General features: G+C 33.5%; 2 protein-coding genes across 2 annotated transcripts in view; one reads left to right on the forward strand and one right to left on the reverse strand.

The window, feature by feature from the left end:
- LOC111053333 (N-alpha-acetyltransferase 15, NatA auxiliary subunit) overlaps positions 1-19,694 on the reverse strand; it is a 242,434-nt gene that overhangs the window by 110,296 nt on the left and 112,444 nt on the right. The window lies entirely within an intron of this gene.
- Positions 9,105-19,694, forward strand: part of LOC111048759 (extensin-2) — a 91,590-nt gene continuing 81,000 nt past the window's right edge. The window contains exon 1 of the mRNA XM_022334721.2: positions 9,105-9,819. The gene's annotated coding sequence lies outside the window, so the exon portion shown is untranslated. The remainder of the gene's footprint in view (positions 9,820-19,694) is intronic.

The raw sequence follows: 19,694 nt of genomic DNA on the forward strand, positions 1-19,694 counted from the left end.
AGACACTCACCTGGAATCATATAAATAAAATAATTGGAAAATGTTTTTTGAAAACGAACAATTATAATTATTATAATAGAAAAAATTAAAGTGTACTTTGTTTAACCTTCGAGTGTAGAGTGGCCTACTAGTAAAGTGGCCTACTAAAGCATTATTATTGGCTGCCACAGTAGGAGGCCGTGATTGGCTCTAAACCGAGACTATGTTTCAGGTGACTCGTGAACCAATAGCAAGTCGGTATGGAGACTGACCAATAGGAAAGCGAGAACACGATAATCGAGGAAATGGCCGTCTCTCTTCAAGGCTGGCAGCCATTTTGAATTCAGACCATTACTAAAATTTCTAATTTCATGACACGTTGATTTTTTGACACCGTAGAAGATTCAAATCATGTTAATAGATAGTTAATTGTTTCTAATAATTATCAATACCCAACATTATAAATACATAAGTTTTATAACGTTAAACTTTAATTATTGGTATCAATTCTTACCGAGCAAGCATTCAAATAGGTCAAAAGAAGGGGAAAGAATCAATTTTGAAACAATTTGAAATTGAGTGTCAATTTTATTTCGAAATTTGAGAAATACATGATGAAACACTATTTTCAAACCACGAGAACACGATAGTAGATAAACTCTATATAAAAGTACGATAAGTAATTAGTAATACACAAAACAGTAGAATTACCAATAAAAACGATAAACAGGATCTCAATGTTAGATGATCACCAAAAAATCTATCCTGTTCTAGATCCATTACCGATGTTCATTACAGAATATAATAAACTCATAATTCAACACATAACAGACACCAACCAAATTTCAAATTAAAAACTTCACTGTTTATTCCAATTCAATGAATACAACGACACGAATAATTATGAAAAACCACAGTTTAGTCCTGTCGGTATTTGAAAGTCTAATGTATAATCGGTGATTATAAGTCTATTGTATTAAGGTGCGTACAGATATACGCGCTGCGAACATGAGCAATTCACTTTTAATCAGCTGATGCCAAGCTTTTTATATATGTATCTTACCGTTTCTGTAAAAATACAGATATAATCAGCTGATTAAAAGTGAATTGCTCATGTTTGCGGCGCGTATATCTGTACGCACCTTAATGCAATGCAAAGTCGAATAATCAGGTTCATAAAATAATAAGCAAAAATACACTGCACGTGGCATAATAAAACAAAATCAACAAAGAATGCTACAAATAAAATCCAATAGCTATCCAATTTTAATAAAATTCTACTTGAAGAATTGTATAACTATATTTCAATAACTATTCACATCCAAATAACCAATCAGATAAAAGTGCCCATATAATAGAGTACTCCACTTATACTCAATAAAAAGAAGAGTTCACCAGTCAAAGCAACAACAAAGTATTTCACTATATAGTGAGGTCCACGTTATAATGGCAGTGGAGAAAGATAAGGTAACAACGTTGCCATTTGTCAATGCCTTCTATAGACGGTAGCTGATACCGGTTTACATGTAATATTAACTGTTCATTCTCGTTTAAAATAGTCAATTATATTTTATTAAGCGAGAAATATTTTCCATAATAAATTTACATAATTAAGATTGAATATTTTGCTAATTAATTATGAATTCTACATTGTTAAAATACGATCTGGCATCAGAGCAAAGCGAGAAAGAGATAGCGCTATCAGCTTTGTTGAATGATAGACAAGGATAGCAATACCGTGGCCAATTACACACTGCCATTATGACGTGGACCTCACTATAGAGAGGTTGAGTGTCAGCATTGATTGAATGGGTAGCATTGCTCTTATATACAACGAATACTGACAGTTTTAAGTGGATTTCACAGTATAACAATAAAGAAAAATAGAACACAAATTGAAGTATCCACATAACAAAATCGTCCTTAGCGATAAAAAACGAAATGTGCACCAATTCAAATTGATCATAACCAGCACAATGAAAGTAATGCGACCGAAACGGAAGTAAATTGGAGTAATAATAACATGAGATGACCTTGGAGGGCAGGATCTTGGTATTCTATTGTCGTACGTAGTGGGCAGACCTTGTGTTTCGCCCCCGGTTAAGTTGATGAGTGGTACACGAGTACAGAAAAACGACTAAAACTGCCTCAATTTATGAACAGGTCCCATGATAATTCTCACATCAGACGACCTTGTAAGGTCGGTGAGGACCGTAAAAAATCTACGCGACTATCCTGTATTACACATGGAATTTTACCTAATATAGATACCATTCTAAGGTATTATAAAGGACTGTGAAGTAAAAGAACAACTTTACTTTTTGTAAGAGAGAACAACTTACAGATGGAGATTACTGAAATATTGCTATTATCCAAATGATAATGAATTAATAATCCTCTATATTAAGCGAGCAATTACTTTTTATATCTGGCTATTTATGTTCAACGGATCTCGAAAACAGCTCTAACGATTTTCATGAAATTTGGAACATATTAGGTTTATGATATAAAAATTCGATTGCATTAGGTCTCATCCTTGAGAAAACTCGCTGAACGACATTAAAAGGATAATATTCATCCTTGGCTGAAACAGATGTGGATAGTGAAAAAGTGAGCGAGCGAGTGAGTATGTGAAAATCAAAATATCGCATCCCCGAAATTCATAAGGACACCGAGCTTCGCCCTGATATTTATTATTAAACGAAAATCTTATTAAACGGATTTTAATAATAATTGAGGAACAAAATTTTTCATCAACTGTTAGGGGTACTCTTATTTTGTGGTAGCACTTCCAAGATTCAAACAAGAGGGTATTTATTTTAGGTAGGAGAATCTAAATTGATTGTTTCTAGCTTGCAACAAACGAGATTAATAATTATTATCAAACGAAAATCCGAATTAAATGCTGTAAATCACCCCGAAGACTTCTGCTAATAAAAAGTATTATTATAATTCATTAATATTAGCATTTTGAACAAATGCAATTTCTGATTTATTTACACCTGTAAACGAGATTAACCTTAAAAGAAGTAATTATTAACAAAAATTCAAGTTGATAACTTCCAACTTTCAAATTGAGAACAGTGATCTTGTCTATGATTTTCCCAAAAATATACTGTACTTCAAAAAGGCTCATGTTGGACCTCATAATCAATTATCCTCAAATTACCTCTAGAATATACTCGGAAGCAAGCTTTAACAACCTCAGTCAAGCTTAAAAATAACTTCTATTAATAACTCCTGCTATCGAAATCTGATTAATTCCTGTCAAAATTCAGGAAATTAACAATTTTAGCTTGAACCTACAGTTTCAACCACTGTGTTGATCCGTAATTGTGGGCATAATTGAAATTGAAATTTATTCTTCCAAAAATTTTGTAACAATATATGACTGGATATTTATAATGATTTAAACTACCCCAGATATTATACAGTGTAGGGTCATCCATGTTCCATATGCATTATTAATCTCTGGATCAGTATGGATACAAACAAATATTTATATTAAACAAAAATAAAACAGCAGAGTTCTGCATGAATAGAAACGTAATAAACCAATGATATTGAAATTAAAAAACTCCATAAATGTTGAAATTTCATTTAAAAACATAATTTATTTCTGGAAGCCTTATTTTGAGCAGAGATCCTCACTTTGCCAGTTCATGAATTGGACTGAAATTTTGATTCAAACAAAACCCTATTTTAAGGAATTTTATGCATCACAATTCGGAAGAGGAGTAGTTTTGGGCTGAACCTGTTGTTCTCTATCAATCATAGTATGATTGGTGTCTGTATCAACAAATAAATTTGAAAGAATCAGATATACCACTAAACAACCATTTTGATTCGACCAGCCATGAGTTTCGTCGTAGCCCAATTAGAACCGAATCATTTTATTCTATCCTAGTCTCAACTACTATGATATTAACTTCAAATACTAATAACAATGATTCTTCAAGGTTACCTCATTTTTCTCTCCCTATCATTTTGATGATGTACTTATTGTATGAATCAATAAAGCTATAAAGCTTCCCATTCTACAAATGCTGGAAGTTTGCTTGAATCTCACTCTAATCCACAACATTCATTGATACAGCCGTCATGACAGTCAGTCCACACTATTTACATTAAATTAATTCCGAATAATTGTGACAATCGGTTACATAAAACACATTATGCCCATTTGTGGACAACTGCAGACCGCAACAGCCTTGACTCTTCAAAACTGTCCCGAGACAAATTCAAATTGCCAATTATTGCCGGCGAACAATTGTTCAGTTCGCCGAGAGAATTGCTCAATCACTGTTATGTATTTTAATAGGGTGCATGAAATGAGATGAAAGATTAACTCGCACTGTTCCCATTATGGAATATTCGCTTCAGACAAGCAGCACAGATTGAATGGGAGTCATTGATGCTATTAATGAGGGAAGCTGACAGGTTAAAGTGAATCTCATGAGAGCCAATCGCGTGCCGCGTTTCGTTCATTGTGTTTGGTCGGTGGCTGCTAATGAGATCTAGGTACACCACACACACACACACACACACACCACACACACACACACACACATGTGCAATAAAGGGACCGCTCACATGTTCGCACATGTGTGTGTAGCTCCACATGTCGGATTAATCCGGCCTTAATACGTTGCTGATTAATTTTTGTGAGGAATTTGCTACAAATTGTTGGATAATCAAAAGTTGACTAATTATTGTGAATAGGTTTTTTTCGAAATTAGAACATTCTTTGGAATTTCCTTCGTATATTCTGCCTTAATTCGGTACTGATTTATATTATTACAGAATTTGATACAACAAATTCTTGGTAATGATGTAACATATGATACAGATATTGATGTTTACAATAAAATTTCAAAGTTTCAGAAAATATGTGGCACTATACATAGAAACCTCAAAAATAAATCAAGACGAGAAACCAGAATAAAGTTCTATAATACCATTGCAGTTCCGACTCTCCTATATGGAAGTGAGAATTGGATTCACACACGTAGAATGAACAGTCGAATTCAAGCTGCAGAAATGAGGTTTCTAGGGAGTGTATTTGGCTGCACTGGAGTTGATAGAATCAGAAATACTGATATAAGACAGGTATTATAGGTTACTCCTCTACAAGAAAGAATTATTCAAAATAGACGCAACTGGTGCAGTCATTTGGATAGAATGCCACCTGGAAGAATTACCGTTGTAGTCCAAAACTGTAGACCTACAGGAAAAAGAGATATAGGGAGACCAAGAAAAAGATGGGTACCGGAACAGGTTAATAAATAAACCTAATCCCTGAAGTGAAGATGATGATGAATTTGATACAACTTATATTGAATCAACTAATAGTGCATTGGCTTCAGTTCGAATTTTTAACAATCTTAGGAATTTCCTTTGTATATTCTGCCTGTATATATAGACTTCGTATATACTGTACTGGTTGATTTTAGTACAGAATCTGATACAAATTATATTGAATTATCTAATTGAGCGAGCGAAGTGAGGTCTAAGATTCAAGTCGACGGAATTGCATTTCTCTTTATGTTTATATGTTAATATGTTCCGCATTTAGGTCGAAACGCGATGATAGATTCTCATGAAATTTTACAGGTATGTTCATTTTTTAATTGCGAGTCGACGTATACATAAGGTTTTTTTTGGAAATTTTGCATTTCAAGGATAATATAAAAGAAGAAGGAGCCTCCTTCATACGCCAATATTAGAGTAAAAATCAGACCATAGAATTATTCATCATAAATCAGCTGTCGCGTGGATTATGCATTGCATGCAATGTAATATCTCAATGTAACTTATCGAAAACACAGCTGTTGTGTGGACTATTAATTGCATGCAGTGAGGCATGCAATTGATAACTTGAAGTAGCATAGTATTTTCTCCCCAATTTTAATATCTCAATGTAACTTATTGAAAACACAGCTGTTGTATGGACTATTAATTGCATGCAGTGAGGCATGCAATTGATAATTTGAAGTAGCATAGTATTTTCTTCCGACTTTTCTCTGCTTTAACTCGGAAAGCGTTTGATGATAGCTGTTCACATCAAATTATTAGCATTGTCGATACAACAACCAAAACATCCATTAGTCGTTCATACACCGATATCTCGCCGACACGACAGGACAGGACAGAATTTACTCTGATGAACAGTATTAGAGGAGACTGTGGTTTATAACTGCGCGGTGTTTACTGTTCACAGAACTACTAGTATTCCTGGATGAAAAATCAAGTGACGAAGCAGTGTGTGATATCATAACCTCGAACTTTGGACAACATTAACTTTTATCAAAATTTTTGGAGAGAAATAGTACAGGCTCAGCCTATTTTTTCCTCCAATGTCATAATTATATTATGATTGTAGTATTTTGCACGATAAAAAAATAAGAAATAAGAAAAAAAATAAAATAAGTATAAATATCACATTCTATGAAGATCAAAGTATATTGTTCTGGTAAAGTACACTATAGATCAAAGTTTAGGCGTATGGCTTTCTGTGGTTGAAAATATAACCTGTACTAAAACTGTAGTAGTATATGATAGCAACACGTGGTCTAAAAATCGCACCTTGCAATCTTTAGAGGCTAGTGGTTTGGAATCACGAGTGAGGTACACTTCTCAACACTGGCAGCATTGGTCGAATGATAGGCATGCATATTATAAATGGAATGGATGCTGCCAGTTAGAAGTGAATGCAAGTACAGTGGCTGGCCTTTGCAGTGCATAAAATAAATAGAACTGGGCGTGGTGATCGGCGATTGGTACATTCTAGCAATTACCAGCGGCCGGTTCAGGCTGCCTGCCATTGTTTTAGCAACGGTGGCCCTTCAAAGAGAAGAAGAAGGAAAAGAGAATAAAGATAATATAGAATACAATGTGGAAGGATAATGGTTAGTGCAAGGGAGGGGGGAAGAAGGAAGGATATAATGATTGAGGAAGGAGGAGAAAAGGAAGGTTTATAAGTAACGCAAAGCAGGAGGAAAAAAGGAAATAATTGAGAATGCGGAGAATGAGGAAAAGAGAAAGGATAATGGAGGATACGAAGAAGGAGGAGAGGGAAATATGAATTGAGAGAGAATAGAACAAACTTGTGATACCAAGAGAAGGAATGAGTGAGCGTAGAAAGAGAAAAGATGAATGAGAGAGGAGATTGGAAAGAGAATGAGGAGGTGGTCATTTAATGAAAACAGACAATATGAATAGAGAGAGAGAAGTGAAAAAAGAGAAAGGATAATGAAGGATATGAAGAAGGAGGAAAGAGAAATATGGATTGAGAGAGAATAGAACAATATTAAGTGTGCTAACAAGGGAAGGAATAAGTAAACGTAGAAAGAGAAGGAGAGGAATGAGAGAGAACAATGGACAGAGGTGGTCAATTAAGGTAATTAGAATAGAGAGAGAAGAGAGAAAAAAGAGAAAGGATAATGGAGAAAGCGAAGAAGGAGGAAAAGACAAATATGAATTGAGAGAGAATAGAACAAACTTGTGATACCAAGGGAAGGAATAAGTGAACGTAGAAAGAGAAGATGGGGAATGAGGAGGACGAGGAGATGCTCAATTAATAAATTCATAGAAAATAAATAGAGAGAAAAGAGAGAAAGGAGAATGGAGAATGCGAAGAAGGAGGAAAAGAGAGATATGAATTGAATAGAGAATAGAACAAAATCAAGTGTGGTACCAAGGGAAGTAATGAGTAAAAATAAAGAGAGAAGGAGAAAATGAGAAAGGATAATGAAAAGAGGATGAGGAGGTGATCAATCGAGAAAATCAGAACTATGAAAAGGATGAGGAGGAGGAGAAGGCGGAGGAGGAGGTGGAGAAGAAGCAGAAGAAGAAGAAGAAGAAGAGAAGAAGAAGAAGAAGAAGAAGAAGAAGAAGTAGGAGGAATAGGATTGGGGAGAGGAGATGCAGAAATAGGAGAGGGAGTTAGGTTTTGACATTCTAGATGGGAGGTTGTCAATTAAGAAAATCATAATGATGATGAGGAGGAGGAGGAGGAGGAGGAGAAGGAGGAGGAGGGAATGAAGAAGAATAGAGAGGAGGATAAGGAGGTAAGGCAGAAGTAGGAGATGGGATGGGAGTAAGGATTAAAGATTAGAGACGAGAATGAGAAGGAAGAAAATTACCAATGAGATGAAGAAGGTTAGGATAAATATAGGATGAGGAGAGAGAAGACAATGCTGAGAATTAAAATTAATCGAGGCACTGAGCAGGAGCTTAGAGTAGCAAGGAAACATAGTAGAAGAGAACGAAAAAGGTTTAATTCAATTTATAAGACAAAAAAAAAATAATCTCAGATAATGAAATAAAATGAAGAAGAGGAAGGTGATGAATGAGATGAGTAAGTAGTAAGTACTGACAGTCATAAGAGGTATTAAGTGATTGAATTAAGGCCGCGATAGAGGCAATAGGGAAACAAACTATGTGCTATTAAAGGAAATAAAAACTTGATGTTGAGTGGGTGAGAGACATTAAAAAATACGTGGAGAAAAATGATTAGAAGAATTGAAGGAAAAGAACAGAACAGGAGGAGTTTGGAGCAATAGAGAATATAAGAAAAAGAAGAGAGAACATTAAAATGAGAGGTGAAGCTGCAGAGGATAACAGAGTAAAAGAGTGAGATGCATGGATAACATGAAAAGAAATGATAATTGTAAAAGTAGGAAGTGCAAGAAGGAAGAATGTCAAAAAGAGAACTGGGGAGAAGAAAAGAATCAAGAAAATGAGAGTGGAGAAGGAAGAAGAAGAAAAAAAAGAAGAAAAGAAGAATAATAAGAAGTGGAGGAGAAAGAAGAAGAAGAAGAAGAAGAAGAAGAAGAAGAAGAAGAAAACAATCACAAAGAAGTACAGATAATGAAAAGATACTGAATCAGAAGTGGGAGAAAATGTACCACTCTTCGGCACCGGCAGCAGGACACAAGGACAGTCAAGTCTTGCGGCCAGCAGCTAAGAGAAAGGAGTGGGAGGTGGGCACGCTTCAAACACCGAAAAGAGAGAGAAATAAGCAACGAAGTGGAAGATAGAGAGAAAGAGAGAGCCACTGATAGTAATTGGTAAGAACAGTAGAGGTGCAGCTTAGGCTAGCTAGCGCCGTCAGTACTTCAGTTTACTGTAAACCGCGCGGTCGTACAGAACGGACTGACGTTTCCCGGTGTCTCGACCCGACACAAGTTGTCGCGCGTAAAACTTGTCGCGACACTACATTTCGGTCAAAACTTGTCGATAAATCTAGTATAATAATTTTGAAAAAACATTTTTTTTTTGAAAGTGCAAAAAATCACCGCGACATGTATTAGTCGCAACACGCGGATGTCATCCGATCACAATGCGACTTAGTCGCAGGTCGCACGCGACACGCGACAACCATAGGCGACACAAGCGACGCGCGACACGACTGCGACGCGACAACATCGGGTGGTGCGACGACAAAAAAACTAATACTGAAGACGAGGAGGGTCCACCTCGGTTGCAACTGTTTTTGTTACCCTAGTGAAATTTTTGGAAAATTCGAAACAATTTCCTTTGTAAATTTGATGGATAATCGTCTAATTTCATGGGTTGAACCCTAAAATAAATACGTAAAAAATATATAGTTCATATAAAACGATTGTGTGAAATATACAGTTCATAAAAATCGATTTTGTAATCAGTTGAAGTAAATTTTCGATTTTGTAATCAGTTGAAGTAAATTTTCGAAAATTGTGTTAAGTGTGGAAGGAACTGTTCTGGGACAAATTTTGCTGTCTCCAACAAGTGGATGTTGTCAACGAGACACCAAAGGATACAATTTTTTGACCCAGGAGAAGCAGAAAAAAATTCAAGGTAAAAATGAAACTATTATCACCTGTCGAATTCCTTCACCTTGTTCCTCTACTTAGTTTTCCTTTCACTGGTCACTGTGTAAATAAAATCAAAATCCTTTGGTGTATCGTGAATTTCCTACTCCTGTAGTGGTATGGATGGTGGTAAGGATAAGGTAATAGGTTGTAGATAACGATAAACACTGTTGAAGATGGACACGTTAAAATGTCGGTCCCGGCTGAAGTATGACAGTCGAAAGGCCCATTGACGGCTTAAATTGTATATTCAGGCGGTGGGACAGTCCCGCAAGGGACTCCCCACCAACAAAAGCCATACGAATTTACTTTTTACTGTTGTAGAAATATTATTGTAAAAATTATGGAATATTCATTATAGAGATAAATAAATATCAATAACAATGAAGAGACTTGAGATTTTGTCTCCTATCAATAAAGCAAGATTTTTCACTTGAGAAAATTTTTTAACTGAAAGAGCTTCAAGGAGATTTTAGAGCTGATAATCATTAGTTGGTGATGAATGACATCTCAGGATAAATAAATAAATATTCAATCAAATACGATTTTCAGCTGCACATGGGGAAAAATCTGCAAGTTACTGAAAAGCTACAAGGAAATTTCAGAGCCGATATTCATTAGTTGGTGATGAATCACATCCCACTAGAAAAAATGGAGTGAAAAAATTCAGCAATATTATAGGCAACAGATAATGCCTGAACACAGTTCAAATGGAAGAGAATGAGAATGATTCAACAGTGGAGATTCATGTTTCGTTATTTTTATTCATTATTCATTATTTCGATACATGATTATCAACCGAAATCCGATAGAATTTTATTTGAAATTTGTATAAAATTCCTACATTAATGATTTATCAACCCAAGTTTATCATGACTAAATAAAGCTGAAACATGACTATTTTTAATAGGATATTCAAAATTTTTCGGAAACTATAATATGTTTATCAACCAAAGTGCTCTCGTTGAAATTCTTTTGTACAACTGATTAAAAAACCTAAGTTTATCATGACTATAACTGAAACATGACTATTTTTAATAGAATATTCAATATTTTACGAAAACTAAAACATGCTTATCAACCAAAGTGCTATCAGAACTAAATTAATATAACTGAAAAACATGACTATTTTTATAAAATAAAATTCGATATTTCTCCAAAAATCCGAAATATATTATAAACCATTCTAATCGGTGCTAAATATATCTGAAACATGACTATTTGGGAAAACTATTTTATATTATCTCCATTATAACAATTGTAAATGATAAATTGAGGAAAACAGACTCTTCATTGAGCTAGCTGCTCATGAATTTGATAAGTGCCTAATTCAGAGGATGTCATACTACACTTATTATTTGAAACAAAAATACAATTTTATCACACAAGTAATATCAACACGTTGTATTCAATTACCAACGACTTTATCACAAAATCATAGCTCAGACTCATCTAGGAATAATAAAATGATTCACCTTGAAAATTTTAGAGCCATTATTCATAACTTGTCAATAGAAAACATGAGAGTTAATACTGGAGTGACTAAAGCATGATAATATGTACACTATTTTCAAAAAAAAAAACCGTGATATTACATGACAAATCGTCTTGAAACGCAGGTCCATTAATAACATAACTTGGCTTCAATCGCATGAAATATGATATCACATATCACAATTCCAATCCAATAAATTTTAATTTCATTTCAATAATTAAACGGCTTAGAAGGAGGCCATATGCATTTATTGTCTTTCAAAGTGAGTTTATAAACAATCAAATTAATGAGCTTTAAAGCCCTTCATGTCTTTCCAAGTCCATCATTTTTTTTCAAATCTCAGGAGTGTCCGTAGTTGAGTGGGGATCAGATGCTGGCTTTATGATTCAGAGTCCAGGGTTCAAATCCCGGGCCGGGCAAGATATTTATCTCGAGCCACTTGAGTCTTTCGGATGGACACTTTATACCGTCGGTCCCGGCTGCCTATAAAGCAGTCGTTAGGTCATGTCAGAGGCCCTGAAATTGATCAGTTGCGACCTGAAAACTCTGACACCAGACCTGAGCCAGCCAAGTCACTCGATATTAGTATTATCATAGAGAAACAATAGCGTAAGTAGATATCCCATGGTATAGGGCGTTTATGTCGCAACTTCTACTGTTATCTCAAGCCGATTACTGTCGATTTTTACTGTTTTGACCGGGTAAGAGTGTATGAACGGCACAATATGAGAGACTACCAGCGTTATAAAGCTTCACGGGAAAGAACTACGTTGACTATGGGCTTGAGATAACAGTAAAAGTTGCGACATAAACGCCCTATACCATGGGATATTTATTTATTTATTGAGAATACATTACATGAAAAAAGTACAACTCGAAGAGGTTTACTGCTAAACGCCAAAACAAACCTCATTTACACAAAAAGTATGACACAAAATGATTTAGAAATAATATTATTAAGAACTTAAAATTAAAAAGCAAAAGAAAACTAGATAAAAAAAACAGAAAATAGTTGCTTAGAGAAAAAACTGTTTTAGAAATAAGAACTTGATATTAAAAATTAATATAAACTTGATTAAGAAAACAGAAAGAAGTTGCTTAAAAGAAGATAAGATAGTTAGAAAAAAGTTGATTATAAATAATAACTACTTATGATAGAACTAGATATCTACTTACGCTATTGTTTCTCTATGGTATTAATTCTTCTCTATATTAATTCAAATCTCATTGATCAAAAATACAAATAGATCTTAATCAATTCGATGAGCTTTGTGGGATTAATTCAGAAGGAATACAAAGCTCATTTTATTTTATGGGAAGTTTAATGGTATTCAATTGGCTTCAGGCAATAATAAACTCATAACTTCTTCCTTTGAGACTTCTAACTGAAAAGAGACAAATAGACGACCACATACAGGATACAGGTTTCCAAGTAACTATCATACATACATTATGGGATCCACGATCCTTACTGGGGAAAACCCTCCACATAACATCCTCAACTTCCCGACACGAGATTCGATAACAAATAAGTCGATCATTCACACTCGACCTTGGAGAATCAACTTTCAACCTTGTCGATGAATCATCCAACACTAAATAGCCATCAGCGCCAAAGGTAAGCAAGTTATGGAAGGTTTTCCTAATAGGGGATTTTCCATAAGCATCACAATAGACCATGGAAATCATGAGATTATCACTAACAGAGAAATAATTTTAAAAATGTGTAGGGCCCGGTTGCACAAAAGCCGGTTAAATTTTAATCGTGACTAGTTCCACGAGAACCAATCAGAGAAGGTGTTGTTGAAAAGACGGCTTCTCTGATTGAAGGCTTCCCTGATTCGAATTAATCACGGTTAAATTTTAACCGGCACTAAGTTTTACTTTCAATAAATTTATTTTTTATTTTCATTTATTATTTTTACAAGAGATGACTGACCGGGAGAAAAAACTAAGGATACTCATTGTACTATTTCTCTCCCAAATTTAGATTACATTGTTAAAGATCGAAATTTAATAGAGAACAATAAAGAATACATTTTCTAATTATATAATGAAACAATACTACTTGACGTTTAAACACTTGAGAAGCTGGTGAATAAAATATAATACTTTTTCTAATTATATAATGAATAAATACTAATTGACGTTTAAACACTTGAGAAGCTGGTAATGATTTCCTAATATGAGATGTGAATAAATTTTTAAAAATAAATTTGAGTAATTTATACTTGGAAATATGAATTTATGAGTATAAATTTCTAAATATGAGATGTGGAATTGTGACATTATCCTTGGCGAGAAATATGTATTGAAAATGTTTAGGAAATTGATGTTTAATGAATCGAATTCGTTTATTGATCTCAATAATTAATAATAATAATGGTTCATTAACTCAAGAGCTTTTACAAACATAGAGTTTCGCTATAAAGTAATTTATAGTCAATACAATATTAATATAAGTTCCATTCCATAGTCTTTTCAATATAAATCTTATCACAGCTTATTTGTTCCACAATTAAAAGGATTCAAAGAAGATTCTGGTTTGATTGAAAAATTATAAATGAATTTTAGTTTGATAAATTTATTCATGACAAACAAATAAATCTTGAAATAATAATCTAGACAACCTTGGATGAAAACTACTTAATTTTGTCAGAAAAACTGGTTTATTCAAACAATCTTAGATACTAGTTTCAGTTGGTACACCATCATCATCAATCTCTGGTGAACTGAAAACATGGAGCAGCGAAATATATGAAGTTGGTTTGGCGATTAGGTGTCGACCAATAGAGACTGATCTCTACTGCCATTGGTCGAGACTTGGGTGTGCCTTGTCTCGACCAATGACCGTAGAGCTCAGCCTCTATTGGTCGAAAACTAACGGTCAATTGTAGGACTTCAACCAAACTATAAATCTGTTGCTTGATGTTCAAACTTTCAGTTTACTAGAAATTGATAATGGTGTAACAACCGAAGTTAGTATGTCAAATTGTTTTAATGAACCAGTCATATTGACATCAGGTTGTTTTATTTAATATGGATATTTATCACATTACATTCACAACAACACAGAAAAAACTAAATCTATAAAATCACTAGATGAATGAAAATAAAAAAAAACTTGCAACGGATAATAAATCTTACAATCATGGTTTTTGAATTTTTTCAGATGAAATCTCAGACTGATTAACAAGCATCATTAAGTCTGTGCTTCATTCATCCACTTTCCGATTTAATAGCAGCTAACCATAAACTCCAACAATTAAGTTTTAATGATCTTTAAAAAATTCAAACAACGAAATCCAGTAGCCTACTGTACTTTTTAAACGACTTTATATATTAAATCAGTTAATTACTGACAATTATTATATTATTATTCTGTGCATTTATATTTAGTTTATCAAGTACTTGTATTATTGATAAAATTCAACATTCATAGATTATCATCCATCAACAGAATTGTTTCATTTGTACTGCTGTTATTAGATTAAAGAATGTATTTCTTATTTTTAAAACTCGTGGCTGGAGGAGCTCAAGGCTTCTGTTTCCAGTCACGCCAAAATTTATTGTACTTTTGTATTTTAATATGAACAAGTTGAAAAAAGCTAAGCTTGTCTTGATACATTAACTAGCAGGAAACCCGTGCTCCGCAATGGTCTATTTCAAAACTTGACGTAAAGAAATCTTGAAGAATTGAAATGGGTCTATACCCATCCTCGGTTAATTAAGATTCTATATGCAAAATTTCAAGTTAATCAGTCAAGTTCTTCAGACGTGATGATGTGTCAAACATGATTTTCCTATCCCGTACGTGTATAAGCCAGTTCTTCACTTTATTATAGAGTAGATTTCTAGTATTATTTGATAGACTATCTCTGCTTGTATTTAGTCATCTTATCAGACAATCATAGTACAAATTCCTTCAATCAGGCCATAAATCACGATTTAACAGAAAACTTTCAAGACCTCAATTTTATTAAATCTTTCACGGAAGTAATGCAGAAAAAACTGCAACAAAGCCATCAACCTTGCTCGAATGAGTTCATTATGAAACACCAAATAATAATGACGATCAAGGAGCGACCTTGACAATTTACTATTTGCTCACACTTTTCAAGCATTTTGTGTCTATCGAGGGAACTTGACGAAAATCAGCAAACAGCTTAGAACAATAAGCTAATAGAGAGGCGCTTCATCATCGGTGATAATCATCATGGAGGTCATTATAGTAAGGTTTCAATCTATCTGTCAGCGTCCTCAAAAAATAACACCAGTGATACACTCATTGAGGAAATGCTGAAAGTTTGCCGTGAATCTGACTTGGAGAAGATGAGGTCAGTGTCCCAATTCTAGGTTGAACTGGGAGATTTTTTCCAACTTCCTGATTGGCTTTCCGTTTCAATTAGTTCCGAATCAATTGTCAATAGTCAATATTAGTCGATTGTTGAGGAATTTGTACTGCTCCATAAAAAAATTGATACAGAATTGTTTTGTAATTTTCGAAAAAAGTAAAGCAGAATTTGCAGAGATGGGTGAATTAAAAATTCATAATTTTAGTCGAAAGATGGTCACAATTAAATTGTAACAATTAGTAAATAACAATAATGAATTTGAAAAAGAGAATTGAAAGTTCATAATTTTACAACTAAAAAAATTGAAAATTCATAATTTTATAAATTGTAACAATTAAAATAACAATGGTGAATTTGAAAAAAAAGAGAATTGAAAATTCATAATTTTAGTCGAGATATGTTCACATTTGAAATGAAACAATTAGTAAGTAACAACGGAGAATATAAGGAAAGGGTAGAACAACCCAAGCAAAACACACAATTGAAAATTCAAATTTTTCCGTTGAACTTGAAATGATCACAATTCAAGAAACTAGCAAATAATTCTAAGACCAAGTGCCGGTTGCACAAAAGCCGGTTAAATTTTAATCGTTATTAAATTCCACGGGAATCAATACCAATCAGAGAAGCCGTCTTATCAAAAAGGCCTTCTCCGATTGGTTCTCGTGAAATTAATCACGGTTAAAATTTAACCGGCTTTTGTACAACTGGGCCCAAGTAATCAATCTAAGCTGAGGAAGGAGAATGCTAAAACCTCTTAAACTTACTTATTACAACAGCATTATCGTTTAATAATTCTAAGGAAGCAGTTTCATAATAATTATGCCTTCCTCTTCTAAATCCAATGGAATTCTATCATTCTAGAAGATAGTATCCCGTTTAATAGTCATAGCAGAAAAAATGAATCTTACATCAGGCCTACTAACTTTATGATGAGACCACCAATGAATTTCAAGTCCTTCCGCCAAGTTTACCTCCCATAAATTCAACTCAAAAACACACCAACTGTGCATTCTCTTTAAATGCTCCATAAATTCAATTCTCAACACATTAATACACATTATATTATAGCATTTCATCACACAGAACATGACAACCGTTAACATAACTGTACTATAAAACATATTATGTAACCGTGACAAAGATGTCTACATAGAATGTAAGTAAAACATCAATAGTCTACAATCCATACGTTTTTATTTTCAATGGATTTCTACTATTGTCGGCTACATAGTATTCATTCTATTGTGCTATAATTTCCTTTACCTCCTCCTTATTCTTCTTCTTCTTCTTCTACTAAGTTGCATTCTTATCCTCCTTAGCAATTGATTCAAATTTGATTTGTAGCATTCGTGCATGATGGACGGTTAGAAAAATCCCTGTTGTTAAAAGTATAATAATTTCAACATGTGAATTATAGATACCTCCTACTGTGATATAGTAATAATAATTGATATCCGCATTGGTATGACATGAGAGGTCTATTAATATATGAGGAAGAGGTCTATCAACACATCACTGGAGAAACACAAATACTATTTTGATTCTATACAAATACTAGTAGTTCTGTGAACAGTAGGAGTAGACCTCACGCAGTTTTCTCATCCACAAGTATCTGATGTCTTCTGTTTGAAATGTTAACAAACTCAGTTCACGTTTGAATTTGTTTTCCATACTAGTAGTTCTGTGAACACTAGACCTCACGCAGTATTCTAATCCACAAGTACCTGATTGTAACTTATGAAAATAATAACTTATAGACCTTATGGAAATACAGCAATAGACTGGCTTCTCCACACATCTGTGTAATCAATTGTCAGCTGATTTATGATGAATAATTCTATAGTCTGATTTTTACTCTAATATTGGCGTATGAAGGAGGCTCCTTTTTCCTTTTATATTATCCTTGAAATGTGAAATTTCCAAAAACCTTGTATATACGTTGGCGCGCAATTAAAAATGGAACATCCCTGTCAAATTTCATGAAAATCTATTACCGCGTTTCGCCGTAAATGCGCAACATATGAACATTTAAACATTAAGAGAAATGCCAAACCGTCGACTTGAATCTTAGACCTCACTTCGCTCGGTCAATGTTATAATTCATGCAATTCCGTGATAATATTTCCATCTGATGAAAATTAATTTCTACATTCAAAAATATTATAATTTCTTCAGCATTATTTAGTTCATTTGATTATTTTCAATCACCTATTAAATTTTTTTTTTCAAATGTGAAAATATTGATACTAATGGGCACGCATAATGATACTATCTATGACTGCAGAAGAAATTTTGAAACCAAAGACCTTGAAGATGCATAGCTCTTTAAGGTCTTTGATTCTTTGATTAAAACTATAGACCTTATAGAAATACAGAAATAGACTGGCTTCTCTAGACATCTATGTAATCCACTTGTCAGCTGATTGATTATGAATAATTATATAGTCTGATTAATCCTATCTTCAGAGTAGATGATATTATAGTGATATCAGAGTATGGAGGAATTCCTTTTCTTTTCATATTATCCTTAAAATGCAAACTTTCAAAAAACCTTGTGTATACATCGACGCGCAGTTGAAAAATGAATATTTCTGCCAAACCTCATAGAATTCTATCAACGCGTTTGGCCGTAATCACGTTACTTACAGACAGACAAAAGAAAATCCGAGTTAAAACATAGACCTCACTACGTTCGGTCAATGAGGAAGAGGTCTATCAACACATCACTAGAGCAACACAAATACGTTTTTGATTCAATACAAATATTACAAAATTAATATCCAAAAATGTTTGTGTCACCTTACTTACCCTAAAAAGAGTCCATCAGAATATTACTCTTAAGGCTGTGCAAAGGTTAAAAATAAACTTTCTACTGGTGATATTTTTCAAAGTTTCTCGATTTGTATATAATCAAACTATCAAAATGAAATAGTTTTCTCAGGAAAACATTTTTTCCCGATCATTACTTTTCGAGGTATGAGCGCCTAAAGTTTAAATTTTTGGGACAGAACATTTCAAATTCGCTAAGAGATAAATCAATGAGATTTAGAGGATAAATTCTTCATTGTAATTTTGATCAAGTAAAACAAAAATTTTCTTAAATATCAATTTTCGAGAAAGTTATTCAGTTTACTAAAAATTACCAAAAAAAACTTTTAGTTGAGTTGTTTTTGGTAAATTGAATAACTTTCTCAAAAATTGAAATTTTCAAAAAAAATTTGTTTTATTCAATCAACAATACCGGGGAGAATTTATTCTCTAAATCTCATGGATTTAAATCTTAACCAATTTGAAATGTTCTGTCCCAAAAATTTAAACTTTATGCGCTCATATCTCAAAAAGTAATAATCGAAAGAAAAATGTTTTTATGGGAAAACTATTTCATTTTTATAGCTTGATTATATAAAAATCAAAAAACTTTGAAAAATATCACCAGTAAAAAGTTTATTTTTAACCTTTGCACAGCCTTTAAGCAACACAAAAACTAATCTCCATACAAAGTTTACAATAACAGAGATTGTCGAACAATTCAAGTGTCACCAAACCTCTACCCTAAACCACAGAATAGGAGTTTTCTCTGCATAAACATTGTCCGACAAAAGATTAGATAACCAAAAAACTTTGTCCCAAACCAGTAAATCACATTAAAATTACACCGGACAACAGTTAACATCGGTCAACTCTATTCAGAGGAAGAATCCGATAAAAACTATAGCATGACATCAAGGAATTTCCGCCTAGAAATCCCGTCTCAACTAAAATGTGCAAAGAAATTCCAACAGGAACAATAGAGTCCCACAAAAGATCCAACATTATTTGCTTTTCTACTGAAATGATTTGATTAATTTCTTTTTACATCTTTGGTTGCTTTCTCCCGGCTGGACTGCCAGCAATACATTCTTCGTAACATAATAGTTCACCGGGCTTTTACCTCAATAATCATCACAATTTAGTTTTTCTTTCTGTTGATAAAAATAATAGCATGCGTTACGCGATCAAAGAAAACAT

The sequence above is a fragment of the Nilaparvata lugens genome, chromosome 12 (genome assembly GCF_014356525.2).
Source record: "Nilaparvata lugens isolate BPH chromosome 12, ASM1435652v1, whole genome shotgun sequence".
NCBI classification, from domain to species: domain Eukaryota; kingdom Metazoa; phylum Arthropoda; class Insecta; order Hemiptera; family Delphacidae; genus Nilaparvata; species Nilaparvata lugens.